We start from the raw sequence: 15144 nt of genomic DNA on the forward strand, positions 1-15144 counted from the left end.
AGTATAAATGTGATTCAAGTTGTTCATTCAAATCTCTTTCTCTAGTTATAATTTTGAATAGAAGTTATCATCATTAAATCTACAGTGTATATAAAGGCGACTCACTGAAGTTAATAGAGCAATGCCATTTACACCACATGGGAGCCTTACGTATATACTAGCACTTCACAAACTGCAAATACAGAAAAAAGTTACTTGGAGCACCTTATTTACATGTGCAACTAGTGCGAAACAAATTTATAGCCTCAATTCTGTTATGCATTTAAATATGTTCTTTATTCTTCCACCTCGCATCCACTGCTGTTGAAGCATAATCGCGGGTGCTTTCAGAGAGAACACCTGGGCACATTCTTCTGCAGAATGTCATAGTTCTGCCTGAACCAACTTTGGAAATTGATCATTTTATTTTTGTTGAAATGGCAGTTAAATAGGAGGAATATATCAAGAGTTAAAACTTCATTACTGGAGAGCAATAAAAATGCATCAAGCCTGGAATATTGTCTAGAAGATCAAATTTCTTGGTTATGTTGACACTTGAAAGAAATATGTTTATTTAACGAAAAGGAATTCTATATCCTGGTATACTACAGTGATAAATTGCATTTGAGTTAGGCTATCTTTTGATGTTCTAATTTTATCACCCAGCAATGGACTGTTGCTATCCATATGGAAGTAAACTGAAGAAGGAAAAATAATGCTAAGGAAAATCTTCCTTAACCTTTCTCCAGTACTTGTTTGGAACTAACACCGACCAATTTTTGAAGTTTGAAAATGCTGAATTATATTTGTAAGCAGCTTTTCACTGCATTCTAGCGAGGAATGATCACGTACAGACATGCTAGAAATAGCTAAAAGAAACTTATCTGCTGGTAGTTTCTGAGTAGGTGAGAAGTGGGGGACGCTTAGGGTTTCATGAAAAACTGAAAACAGGGACACTTACAAGCATCTAGACATGTATCTGATGATTTAGATGTTATGGCTGTTTTCATAACCTGCAAGTCTTCCGAACAAGTGTAAAACCTTAAAAAGGGCTACCTAGAAAACAGCATGATAAATGTCTAGTTACTCCCAAAGTGGAGAGGAAGTGATTTTTAACATATTTTACAAAATATTGCGGCTTGTTCTCATGTTTTGCAGATGGTTTCCCAGGTTGACTTGTTAGAATGATAAGGAAGGACAAAAGCCCATTTGGCAGAACAGGAACTCTGTCATTACTCATGTTGAGAGCATCTGTCTTTGTGCTTGCTCTTCTACTTCTGTGTTTGAGTGCCAAATAGTCTATGGATAGTTTCTTCTGGTTTCAGTTATGGGACACATTCCTGGGGGATGATGAGGTGTCTACAACTTGAATAGTCAGTGCTGAATAATACATTCGTGCTGACCACCCTTGCAATTGCTTCAAGAGAAATAGAAAAGAGGAAAAATCTTGAAGGATGAAGCGTTAAGTCCCTATTTAATTCCCAGGCTGGCCAATGTGACCGTAAGTGCTTTCTGTGAAGAACAAGAAAGCAGAAAGCCTGACTTTGTAGGAAAAAACAATATGATGTCTGGTTGTCTCTATACACGCATATGTTTATGGAGGTGTGTGGTAACTTGCGTTTTGACCCAAAGCTGAATGAAGCTTGTCACAGTTGAATAAATCAGTGTGGAACTCCACAGGAGAGAGTAGAAATAGAAATATTTTTATTTGGCCTCTAATGTTGTATTTGTGGCCTCGGATTTGTGGCCACACTCTGCTTTTAAATGGTCTCAGCTTGATGAAGGCTGTGTCTTGCACTTGCCTTCACTCTCAAGCATCCTTGAGAGTGCTTTGTGGAATGAGGGGCTTGCAGAATTTTGATCTTAGCCTATTGATCTCCCTTTGAAATAGGAATCTGGGATGCTGGAGGGTTTGGGACATCTGCTGTCAATTGTCACTTTGAAAAACAAGAAGATGGATTTTTTTTGGCGCACCTTAGTGCTTTATTTCTGTTGAGTTGATGACAATACAATCTTTGATGTAAATAAATGAAGCAATATTTACAGTCTATATGACATAACTGAAATAGGTCTGCAGAGCTTGGGAACTACGTATGTTTGTTCTTCCTCCTGTTATTAAATTCTTGGTTTTCTTGTTTCTCTAGTGAGGTATCAGTATTGCTGGGCTCACAGTTTATTTATGTTGAGCAGACAGAAGCGATACAATGTAGTTCACAACAATGCATTCTTCAAGAAATGCAAACACTTTAAAACAACAACAACAAAATAAAAGAATGAAGGTTGGGTGAGGAGGTACAGGGTTTCAAAGGATGGTATTCAAATTCTACATTTTGGTTCAAACGTGCGTTTCCTTATTTTGGTTTCAAGCACCTACTTGATTTTCTAGATTCAGCATTTGCACATGTTACTAAGGTTCAGGCTTCAAAATTATTACTTCCATTCTAAGGAAAAAATGGTCTGCTGCATTGTGGGAAAGAAGAGAGCTGTCTTCAAATGTATAGAAATTAATTCTTCTCATTAGAGGAAAAGAGGGAGAAAATGTCAAAATCAAATAAATTCAAATGTGTTTAAAAGGGCTGATAAAAGGCTAAAGGAATTACATAAAAGAGGCAGGAGAAATTTCAAAAGTCCATAAGTTACTGTTAGCTTTCTACTTCCAGCTTTCAGTCTCACTGATGTCAGGGACTCTCTTGCAGTAGCACATTCAATCTCCAGGAGCAAAAGGGTCTGCAAGAGTACCAGAAGCAAGCAGCCGTGCTTGCACACACTGCAGGACCAACACACACCCTGCAGTTTCATCTTAGGGTCTGGCAACAGGCCCAAAGCATTACCCCCGTGTACACGTGGTCTGTGTTGCCACCGGTGTCAGAGCAAACACCCGTGCGTCTCAGGTGTGGGGGCACCTTGCTGCACGGGTTGCATGCTGCCAAGTGCTGCCCTCATCTCCTGGGCTGCAGCGGGGTGTGACAGGCTGAGTGGGGCTGCAGGTGCTGTTGTGAAGATGTCAGCCCAACCTTCTCCTTTACGAGCAAGTTTTTGGATCCTGAAAGATGGTAGAAGCCGTATCCATCACGGGACGGTTTTAGGTTGAGAAGGGCTGTGTTTGCACGTTTCCTCTGCAGATGTAAGAAATAAGTCCTGATTTCGCTCTCATCCATATTTAGCCTGAAAGCGAGAAAAGCTTAATGTGCAAGATAGCTGAAATTCAGTATTGTAAGGGGTGTTCAGTGGAAAAAAATTCCTGGTAGTCAAATTTATTGCTGAATATCACCTTAGTAGGCTTGCTGTTCCCTTCCGCCCCTTCTTTCCCTATTGAGAATAGAAGCAGCAATCAGAAGAGACAAATGCGTTAAACAAGACGCAATAAACCCCAAACCATAAAAGTTTAAGAAAAACAGAAGATGTGTTCATTTTAAACTGACTTCCTTGATTTTCAGAAATCCAGTCAGTTTTTACGTTAAAATTGTTGTTTTAAAAAAAAGAGTATTTTTATTTCAAAGCTTCGAGTGAGAAAAAATTGGGTTTGTTTTGGGCAGAGCTTGTAGATATTTTTTTGACAGAAGTTTCAAGTGCTCTGCTTAAAAATGGATGCTTTTTCTGTTTTCTGAAAACAACATTCTGGGGCCACTTGGGGCAAACTCTCTAACAGGGAAGTTTCAGGGTGGGGAGCAGATCTTCCTTCACGGGTTTCCTAGCTGCTCCTGTGCCAGAGGTGCAGCCCTTGTAACCGTGACACGTAAGGATTTAGCAGCCGTAAATCAGGGTCCGGCGAGATGCATCCCCACTGCTCCTGCAAGTCAAAGCCGTGCTCAGCGATTTGTGTGCAGGTTCTCAAGGTGCATTGCATCTTTGTAAGGCAAGTTATCGCTGTCAGTTATTGACATTCACATTAGTGAAGTGGAGAGGGTTTTATACTAAACCTCCTACTTTCTCATCTTATTGAATTAGTGTTTTTTTGAGTGCATATCTGCATGTTAACAGCATAATGTTTTTTCACGGCAGGAGAGTAATTTCCTAATTCATTTGTACTGCCGAACATTCTTCACTCTAGTTATAAAAGAAATACAATGGGTTTTAGGTTTTTGTTTTTAAATGCCCTGTAAACCTCAAAGTAAAGCTGTGAATTTATGGGGTTATCCTCATCCGAATATCTCTGAAAACCTTGATCACAAAAGCTATAAGGGAGTATTTTCTGTAGAATTGAAACTTAGCAGAAAAAGAAAGCACATCATTCAAAAGAAATCCTAGTATCGGTAAAGAGTCTGTTTTTATATACTCTCTCTCTATATGTATATTGCTGATTCTAAATTTGTTTAAATAGCTTATGTGTTTCACATAAATTGCAATCAACCCTTCAGAGCAAACACTTTGTGTGTGATTCACTTTGTATGTAGTGTAATGATTACATGCAGCTTAAGCACCCAGTCCAGGGGAATCAGGTGTAGGACCTCAGGGTGGACAGTCTCTGCAAGGAGTGGCATATCTACGGGGGTGTTTTCCCCCACCTGTATTTTGGGAGGACAAGAATCCCAAAACTCTTAAATAAATGTCCTAGGAAAGGAGGAGAGCTTCTGGAAATGCAGGATGAAATCCCCACTGAAGGCAGTGGGAGTTCAGCTGATTTGGGTAGGTTTAGCATTTCACTGCAAGGGTTTTTAGATCGTCTTTAAAATGGTCCAAAATGGTCTGAGGTGAACTGCTGGATATTAACCAAAAGCATTCACTGCATAGCTTCTGTCCTCAAATTCAGATTCACAAGCCTGTAAACCAAAAGGAGAACTGTAGGGAAGTGAAACTCCGTGTTTCAAGCAAGAAAGTAACTTGAGATCTCTTTCCGTCTTGTGCTTTGCTGTTATTCTCAGTAACAGAAGTGGCTGAGCTGGAGCTGTTATGATCCAAAACACTTTGCAAGGAGAGGGAGATCCAAGGGGGAAAGCAGGGTGCTTGGCAAACGCCTCAAGAAGGTGTGTGATGTGCACGGCTGTAATGGCCCGCACGGGTGTGCGCCGCAGCATCCTCATCCATGCTGGTTCCTTTTAAAGGGGAATTTAAAAAAAGCCACTGCTGGCTGGATTTAAGGCATTAATTCTCACCAGTGAGAAAGTAAACCCAGGATTTAATCAAATTTCCACCACAGTCACACCCGAACAGATGACACCGAGTATCTGCTTTTGTTTTTCACTGCTTGTTTCTGGTAAACAAGAAAACATAAAGAAGTACATTAAGATCCAGAATTGTGGAACAGGGAAATGAAATCAGTTTGTCACAGAAGATTTTTTTATTGACATCTTTAGTTTGTTTTGATGTCTGTAATTAAATCGCTAATTATGTGTTTCTGTTGCAGTGGTCATGCTTTTATTACATAATTGCTACAAGTTTTTCTCTCACCACTAACAATATTTGTTTAACCTTAGTGCGTGCTACTTCTGTACTTCGTAATGTAAAAGCTTAGAAATAGTTACTGACTATGAAATCAGGGGGGTTCGGGGTTCTTTGCCATAAATTAAATTTTTTTTGGCAAAGGACCGAAGGAAATTAAAGGATGAAGGAACTGCAGTCATTAAATAAAAAATATTATTTCAACACCTTTTGAAGAAAATAGAAACAAAACAAAACAAACAAACAAACAAAAACCACAAAAAACAGTTCCAGAAAAGTGTTTTTTTTTGTTTTTTTTTGTTTTTTTTTTTTTTTAAGCAAGAAGGAGAAGGGAAAAAAAAAAGTTTAGCCTATGGTAATAAAATAATGCTTAAAATAATTTGTACCCTGATCCTTTAAGCTTGCTTCTGTGTTTTCTCAGAAAGTGTTTGATTAGGTGAGATGCAATTCAGTCACCTTCCCTTTTGTTTTTTTTCCCTTTTGAATTTCGGCATAATTTTTGTCAGTATATTTCAATGTATTCATTAATTTTTCTCATTTGTTTATTTTATGCAAACCATAAGAGACATTTTTTCCTCAGTGAAGATTGCCTCTTTATTTTATTTTGAAATATTTGTATATTTATTTCATTAAATGAGATAATGCTTTTTCTTATTAACATAATTTCCAGTACATTAAACATATTTCTCCACAGACAGAAGAGAGGAATCAGATTAAATGACAGTTAAATCACTTGCAGCAATTTCAACTGTTAAAAGAAATAAGTGTCTCTGTTTTCTTTGTGATCACAAGATGTGCTGTAAAGGGAAATGGAATACTAAAGAAAGGAGGGAAAACATAAAGAAATAATGACTGACTTATTGCAGTAATACCACTGAGAAAAAAAAAAAAAAACTCACTACAAATAAAAGGAAAAATAATATAGTGGTTTGAAAGTTACCAAAATTCATTTTTTATTGATGAGTTCAGTGCAAGCCTAATACTAAGTAAACTGCAGGAAAAACAACAACAAAATAAACAAAAAACCCCACAACCCAAACAATGCCATAAACCATGGATGATGAAAGCAGAAATAAATACTTTGCATTTAGAGGGCTATTATTCTAAATGCCTTTAATTTTTAAATAATTTCCTTATTTAGGGAAGGGGTAGGGAGGAGAAGCAATCATTTCTTGATAAACTAACCATGCGCTCTGCTCGTGTGTTTGCTGAGCTGGTTAGGGTTCTCCAAATGCCCGTGTGCCCTGCCTGCAGATTTGTCGTGCTTTCTTGAGCAGGCATGGGGCTACATTAAGGGGAAGATTATCTTCTTGTTAACTCTTATTATGAGATGTTCCAGAATTATAATAATAAATGTATTTGTCTTAATTATATTTTTATTATTTTAATTTCCAGAGTCTGAAACAGCTGCTTTGAAGAGATCTTTCACATGAATGACTAGGCTGTGAATTGCTAAGGTAATGTTCACATTATTGTTTTGCCCCTAGACAAAGTTTTCGCTGTTTATGCTTTTAGCTGTAACCCAATTATTTTTCATCAGTGTTTTATGTGCTTGATCTTGTAGCCCTGAGTAAGGACTGGTCCTGTATTTGCCATTTTTCTTGTTGCTCTAAGTTTCTCTTGAATGAGCTCCACAACTTGAAGCTCTTTAAACACCCTATGTCCAATTCTGTGGTTTTGAGCTTTAAGACAAAGAAATCAGAGAAGGAGGGAATTAAGGAGGGAAAGTGATTTAATTGTGGTACTGCATTCTCCATGACGTTATATGGCATGGGACAAGTTACGTGGGAAATGGCAAAGGTGTAAAGCTTTTACTGAATTGCGTTCTGGGGCCAGAGGGCAGGCTGGTGCTTGGTGCACTTGCCTGCTGCAGCTGAGGAGGGTGCTCTGCAGGGTCAGTGCCAAAGGCTTTTGCACCTGGGGTTTGGTGTCTCCATCTCCTCTTTTGAGTTACATTCGTTGTGCCAAAGAGAATGTCTGGGAATGGAAGTGGTGGTGGAATTTAGCAGTTGAGGAGTCACTAGGAAATTGCAGTGCCTATGAAAGGTGATTAAAGAAACAAAATTGGAGGCATCATCCTCTGCTGCTGTTGACCATAGCGAGGATTGCTCCTGCAAAACAAGATCACAATCCATGTACTACGAAGGTGCATCAGCTGAGCCTTTCTGAAAAAAAAAAAGCTCTAAAGCTTGTGGTGGGCATGGGTTGAGGGTCACTCCAAGTTCTGCTATGACATCTGTACTTGCATAAGGAAGCTCTGCGATCCAGAGAGAACCGGTAAGTGAAAATAAATGCATAGGAACGTTTCTAATGATGGTGCTTGTACTTAAGACCTTCATTACCATATTTTCAGAGGGCATAATAATCATTAATGTGTTTATCGTGCCCTTGTGAATTAGGGCAGTAATGCTATCCTTCTTTCACACACAGGGAACTGAAACATAGGCCAAGTACTTCACTCCAGTTCTTGTGGGAAGGGTGCCAAAGACCTGTTCCTATTTGCTGGTTTCTCTTCCAGGATCTTGACTCAGTTCCTTGCCTTTAGGTGTTTGTCTGAGGTGCCTAAAATAGGTGATTATTTGTGCTGGACTTCCTCTGCAGCCAGTGAAGAAAGACAGGGATTTCCAGAGGATAATTCTGATCTTTAGGCATTTAGTGTTTCCCATTAGGTGTTGGAGGATGTCTACAAAAGTCATGCTCCTGTCAGCAAAGTATGTTGAGAGACTTGCATCTCTCTGCTCTCAGTCCTCACTGAGGATACCATGGGGTTCAGTACCACGAACAGACAGAACATGCGTGCCTCTGATGAAGAATCAAGTGCAGTTCAAATTCAGTTAACTTCTGAAGATTGTTCATCATGCTTGTGAAATGTATGACTGTAATTTAGATCAATGGGTACCTGATGGTTGTAGCAGAAACAAGAAAATGAAAGAAGTCCCTTGATGGGGAATGAGGTTAAGTGAACAGATGTCCACCCCTGTATTTTGTTCATATTGAGTCCCCTTCTCCATGGCCATGAAGCTCTTATCAGCATGAACAATTGTCCTTCTTGGTCTCAGAGATGTATTGGCAGGACTACCCAACTCTTATCTGTGTACTTATCTGTAGAACTTCTTAACATTGACCGTGTCCCTGCAATATGATTGGACACATTTAGCTTTATTTATACTGATTGTCCTTCTGGAATAATAATAAAAAAAAAAGAATATATAACACGTAATTGCACTAAAAGTGATGGTAAGTTTTGAGATTCTAGGTTATAAAAGAGTATGTATGTAAAAGCCTTAGTTAACTGTTTTCAGAGAAACTGCTTTGTAAATAAAATAGGCGGTGAGAAAAATCAGTTTCAGAATCTAACAAGTTTGTATTTTGCATATTCCATAGCAAGGCTGTTTTTCTTCTTGTGACATAGCAAGAAACAAAATCACTCCTTGACCAAGAAGGCATGATGCTAAAGATATTCTTAGAATAACACGATTTAGTTTTTGGAAAATATTAAAGCATGACTACATCGGACTTTTTGTGTTATATAACAGCACTTTTTCCATTCCACATTAAAAATCATTTTCAGATTTCTCATCTTGCATGATATTGCCTATTTCATGCCTCTGTCAAACTGGCTGAAACAAGCTCTTTTCCCTGAACTTGAGATATTTGTGGATAAAGGATTATTACCTGTGGTATATTTTAAAGGACAAATAAATTGCAGCATTGTTTAGGCAGGCTTGCAGAGGCAGATGAGCTGTACTGCTTCTTGTCCAATGCTGCAGGAAAAGGTCTGTGTCAGCGTTCAGATGAAGATTCAAGAGCACTGGGTTCACACTTTTATTCTTGGATCAGAAGGTTTAAGATCTAGAGAGTTTTACATACTGTTTTAGCTGTGTGGCACCGTATGTGTCATATGGCAATATTTTAAAATTAATGAGCAAATTTGCTTATTGATAGAGCTATGAAAATTCACAGGTACTTACTGATGTTACAAGGCTCTGATGTGGAAGCATGTAGCAGTGGTGTCATTCCACGCTCCTGGGTCCGTGGCTATAACTGAGCTCCCTTTTCTGGAGAGGAGCTGATCCTAAGGTCACGAGAATGCTTGAGTGCAGACGGGTGGCTTGGGAATTGGTGATTTCTTGGCAGTATTTGAGGAAAATGTGTGAGACTTCATTCTTGGCTTGGTGGCTGGCTTTCATTTGGCGCAATAAGGATGGCAAAATAAATTGACAGACAAAAACTAAGCTTGATTCCTCTGCTCTTCAGAGAGGATCTTAAACAACAGAATCTCTCCCCACTCCATCCACTCCGGTATAATGTGTCTGACTTGATTATCCCTCTTCTGTTGAAATATGATGCAGCTGGACAGTATCTTCAGTAAAATACACTGGAGAAGTATGGAAATGCAAACTAAAATTTGTGAAAGTCAGAATCTATATTCACTTTATCTATCTATATCTACAGCTTTTGATTCCTGTACCTGAGATGCAATTGCTTATCTCTAAAAGTGATTCTGCGTGCCATGCGTTCACGGTGCGGGGTTGGTACTGTGCCCTTCCCTAAGTGATGAGGAGAGCTGCTGATTTATCTCAGACTTGAGTCGTATCAGGGACGAGATCTTTAACTTTTTCTTTCTTTCTTTTTCTTTTTCTCTGACTGTCAGCTCACTGTAATTTTTTTCTCTTCTTTCTGAAGTAATATTCAAGGGGAATGTCCTAGCCTCCTCTGGAGGCAATCAGCTACCTCCTTTCCTGATCACGTTTCATACCCAGTCTAGTTTGGGAAGGAAATGAGCTTCACCCCTTTGGCCTGCACATTTTCTCCCTTCAGCAACTAGCGTCTGTCAACCCATTTGTAAGAGGAGATCGGGGTTGCAAAGTAGCTGTGCTTTATGAAATGTGTAATTATTGGTGGCTGGATATGGGACAGGTATCTCTGAAGTACCTCAGTGACGAAAAGGACAGGACTCATTTGTGCTCTCTTCTCTCCGTTGGCAGCAGCTTGCTGGCCGGTCAGCACATGCAGAGCTTGGGGCACACCACGGCAGTCGTTGCTGTCCTTTCTCTGAAAAAGGTAATGAAGTGGCATGGGAAGACAAAAAATGGTCATAAAAAAACAGGCTTCAATAGTTCTTCTGCTTTGTGGAACAGATTATTGTTACTTTGTATGGAAACTCAAGTGGAAAAACTGGCATAGATGGAAAAAAATCTACTTAATGTTTCTCTTGGTATTTCCAGCAAGTAAACGTGAACATAATAAAATGGGTATGTTTCTTGAAAAATATTCTGTTAAATTTAGCTACGCTTTCTGCTTAAAAAGGGGTGAATGATAATAAAATGTCATTTGAAAATAGCAGTGTCCTTGGTTTCCTGTTTTCAGTAGGCTTCAGATAATTTATTTGTTCTACTTGTAGTTTCTTTATTGATGCATCATCCCTTCCAAAGCTGTTTGTGGGCCATCCTTAGCCAGAGTTTCCTACAGTTATTTTTGCATTCTTGTTAAACAGTACCATACAACATGCTGCTTGTTCAGTTTATTGCGTGGGATCAGCACATAGTTTTCCATTGTGGCGTATTTGGGTGTTTGTCGCTTTTACGGTTTGTATGCTAGCATACAGACAAAAAGACAAACTTTTTCACCTCAATTTGCTTTTCTGTTGTCCAGTCTGCATTGCCTTTACATCAACAATTTGTAGAAAGGAGATCGAATTCTTGGAATGCAATCAGTTTGCTTTAAAGAAACAAACAAACAAACAAAACCTGCCAAACTTTGGAGAATACAGCTCGTATGGATTAGTTCGTGCTCTGTCAATGGCTTTATTTCACTACACAGGTCCATATGAAGGAAAGGGGTAAAAAAAAAGATGTATTTTTATTTAAACTTCTCACTTTAGTCATTTAGTTTCAGATACCTCAGCATGCCACTTGCACAGTGACTGATGCCTGCACTGAGAGCTTTTCTGAAGCTAGCAGAACTCGTTCCACAGGCAAAAATCTGCCTGCATGGATATCCTTGCATGACAAGGACCATATGTTTGCGTTTGTTGTGTGTAACCCCAAACCAGGCAGTACCAGGACCACATGTTATCCAGCCAGTACTTTATTGCAATTGATCTAAAATTGACAGGAGTTATTTTTATTTATTTATTTTTTTTAATGGCACTGACAGTGTATTTATTGTTTTAGTTAATTTTGAACTTGTGGGAAAGATATTTTCTTAATTTCTGTATGATATCAAGTCTTACATGACACTGAAACTGTTTTGTCTGTTAAAACAATTGTTAGGAAATAGGCCACAACCACCAAGAAGCTGTTAGTTCTGTCAGTCACTAGTCTGACTGTCACCATACATTGGAGGACAGTTTGGATGTAATTTGGAGAAATTATTAGAATTAGAATACTATTAGGTAGTATTCTGTAGCTTCTGTAAAACAAGGATTTTTAAGCAAAACAGTCAGTGACTTTCAATGTTATTTGCGTAACTCCTCTTTCCGATATACGTAGTTCTAACGTAGTGCATGTTGTTTGTTAGCTCACCCAGCTTACAGTAACAGAATAGAGATTGAAATACTGTACAGCAGAAGTATTTTTGATGAATCAATTGCATTGGCAGTTTCTGGATTTTCCATTTGTTCAGTAGTTGAATGCCACGTGACCTGTGATGCAGAGCCTGCTGGAAACAAATCACTACTTTTCTTGAGTTTCTTTGGTTAGTTAAGTATTTCAAGAAAACCAACTGTGATTTGAGGTAAGGAACCCCTGCAGCAATTAGGATTCATTTACTACTGGAGCATTTTATTAATTACACGTTTGTAACCACATGAATAGTCACAAAACCGATCGCACATCTCTGTGTTTAGAGATTCGTAGACAGAAGACTTAACGTAAACATAGAAATGTTAAACTACTCATCTGTAGCCTGCAAAGAAGATAACAAGAAGGATTCTGTTCTCTGTGTGATTTGTGAACAATGCTAAGTAAATATTCATCATTAATATATAATAACTGTTGCTTTTGGCAGTTCACTTTTCATTTAATTTGATAATGTGTCCGGTAAATGAAGTGGTACAGGCTGCAGTGTTTTACCATCACAATTGCATATTTTCAATCATTGTTAAATGAAGGCAGCTCAAGGCAAAGCTTTAACCCCCACTAGTTTTGTATGTGATAAAAAGAGAAGGCGCTATCAATCTTTATTGTCTGTCTCGCTTACTGTAATTGCATTCAATAGTCCACTGATTCTGTTGTCTGTGCTAATGTCAGGAGCAGTGAAGAGCCAGATGCTCAGACTAGATCATATGCATCCAGTGGCCACTTTGATAAGTTGGCAGCAAGTCTCTGGGTTCGATGATAAATTGTTAACGCTATAGATTATGAGCGGCTGAACGCTGGGAGTGTATATGGAGAAACTTCTTACCTTGTTTTAAATCTGGCATTATGATGCTAGCTAAAGGGCATGACATGTATTATTCAAATCCATCTTGCGCTGGAAATATGCCAATGAGTCGTCGTATCCCCCGAACAGTAAAACAACAACAACAACAACAAACTGAGCAAAAAGCCTCAGAGTGATTTGAATGTGACATTAATAGTCCTAAAACTGGAAAAAGTATTTCAAAATAACCTCTAATAGTTATGATTATCTGATTCAACAAGAGAGCTTGTGAGTTACAGTATTCCATCCCTGAATCCATCTCATGAGGTGTTTTTTGACAGCTTTTTTTCTTTAATTTGAAGTAGGATCTGGAATGTTTTATGAAGAAACAAACAATAATGCTTTAGTGAAGTATGAATAGTGATACACTTCTGTGAAAAAAGTGCAAATAAGGGGACTGTGGTGTAAGTTATTTACTTCGTATATGTTTCCTATAACTGTACTGTATGTCCAATAACCATGGTTACCCATAGGTTCATTTTTAAGCTATTTAGTGAGTGTCATCCCTTGGACAAACATCTGCTGGAGGAGTTATGAAAAGGCTCTAAAGCCTCATCTTCATCCAGTTTCTATCATTCAGTCAGAAAATGATCTTAGTTTTTGGTCAGGGTAGACTTAAAAGGCATGACCCCAGCTGATGGCAGTGACATCCAGCGTGGCTCGTGGCTGTAGTGCTTGTGGTAGCGCTTGGACTGCTTCCTTCCAAGTTCACTTGGGATTCTATGGCATGTTGGGGTAGGTGGGTATACCCTGGTGGCTCGCTGGCTCGAGTACCAGCTTGCCCCGTGGCAGCTCACTCCTCCACGTGCTTACACTGGAAAGCACTCGGAGTTCTAGGGTCCTGTGTTCTCTCTGAGGAACTTTTTCTGGGATATCGTAAAGGGTGCAATTTGTATTATTATTGGCCTTGTTTATTTTATTTTTATTTATTTATTTATTTTAAGTTACAGTATACATTTATTTAGAAATATCTGCTTTTGTAAAGTCACAATAGTTTCTACAGACACATAGCTATTTTTTAGAAAATGGGGATGTCTGTTAAAGGTAAATCTGAGCAGGTATTCATCTAGAATTAACAGATTTTTCTTGACTTAAGATTCTGAAGTTGGGTCGCTAATTTAGGGAGCTGCTTAATATATTTAGCCACTAAGAAAATGTGCCCTTAATTTACAAGAAGCTGTGTTTCCATCATCTAAAAATTTCTTGGGAATTTTTTTGTGGGGGCTCAGTGTCTTGATTTTATTTTTTCTAAATTCTTCAATTTATTCTACTTTTTGTATTTTAGTCCACAGTCTATGAAAGGAAATCAGTGCTTAAGTTAAAGCCTGTGAACTCCTTCCTAAGTTTTTGGTTTCTTAGTCAGAGGTAATAGCCACCTTGAGCACAGAAATGTCAGCGAATGAAATTCTGAACAATTAGAGCTTTTTTCCTCGTGGCGATGGTTTGGAGAGCAGAACTAGTTACTAGATTTACAAATACGGGAGGCGGGGACTTCCAAAGCCACGATTCAGGGCTGCCAGAATGAAATCACTGATTCTTCGAAAGTACAGCTTGAACAAAGGCTGTCAACAAGCGGTGAACAGGAACTGTCACGGATGGAGTGAAGCTGGGTGGTTCACGGGCACGTGTTGGGTACCTGCTGGCTTGGTACCCTGTGCCTGGAGCCCCATCCTGGGACGTCCCCCAGGCCTTCCTCCAGCCCGCAGCTGCGTGCTTCAGCTCCCACTGGGCACAGGAGAAAAGCCAGTCCTTTCTTCATCCCTTCTCTTAGCTACGTTAGGCAGTCTATCTGGCTGTTGCAAGTCGTATCTCGGTACATCAGCTTGCCCCTGTGCAACGTTTTTGGGAACGTAACTCAGGATGTAGCTGCACGCAAAACTGGTTTCAGCAGTCAAGCCACCACAGTCCTTCTTCCTTCCTTGTTCTCTTGTTTCTGCGAGGTAGCAGCAGCTCAAACAACGTGTCCAGGGCTTTTGGGGCCATGCCTTCAATGCTTGAGCCAGCCCCGTGGAAGGCAGTCTATGCCGTCCCTGCAGCCTGGGTGCCGTGGACCCTTCTCCACAGGCCAGCCCGCAGCCTGCCTCTGTGGGTGTAGCACCTGCTACCTCCTAGAAAGCTGCCTTGGACAGCAGCCACAGAAGTGATAACTGCGTGGGGTCAGCTGTGGCCATGGTGGGGTGGCACCGTGCTGGAGCTCCTCTCGTGTGCTGCGTTAAGGAGGAGGTAAAGAAGGAAATAAGGCTCTGCTGTCCTCCCATCTGGCTGGGAAAGCTGGCCCCGGGGGAGAGAGGAACAAAGCACTGTAGATAACATGTAGGCTGTGCATCAATGTGTGTATAAATATATTTTTTTATGCTGTTC

Source organism: Aythya ferina, assembly GCF_964211825.1.
Source record: "Aythya ferina genome assembly, chromosome: 3".
Lineage (NCBI taxonomy): Eukaryota > Metazoa > Chordata > Aves > Anseriformes > Anatidae > Aythya > Aythya ferina.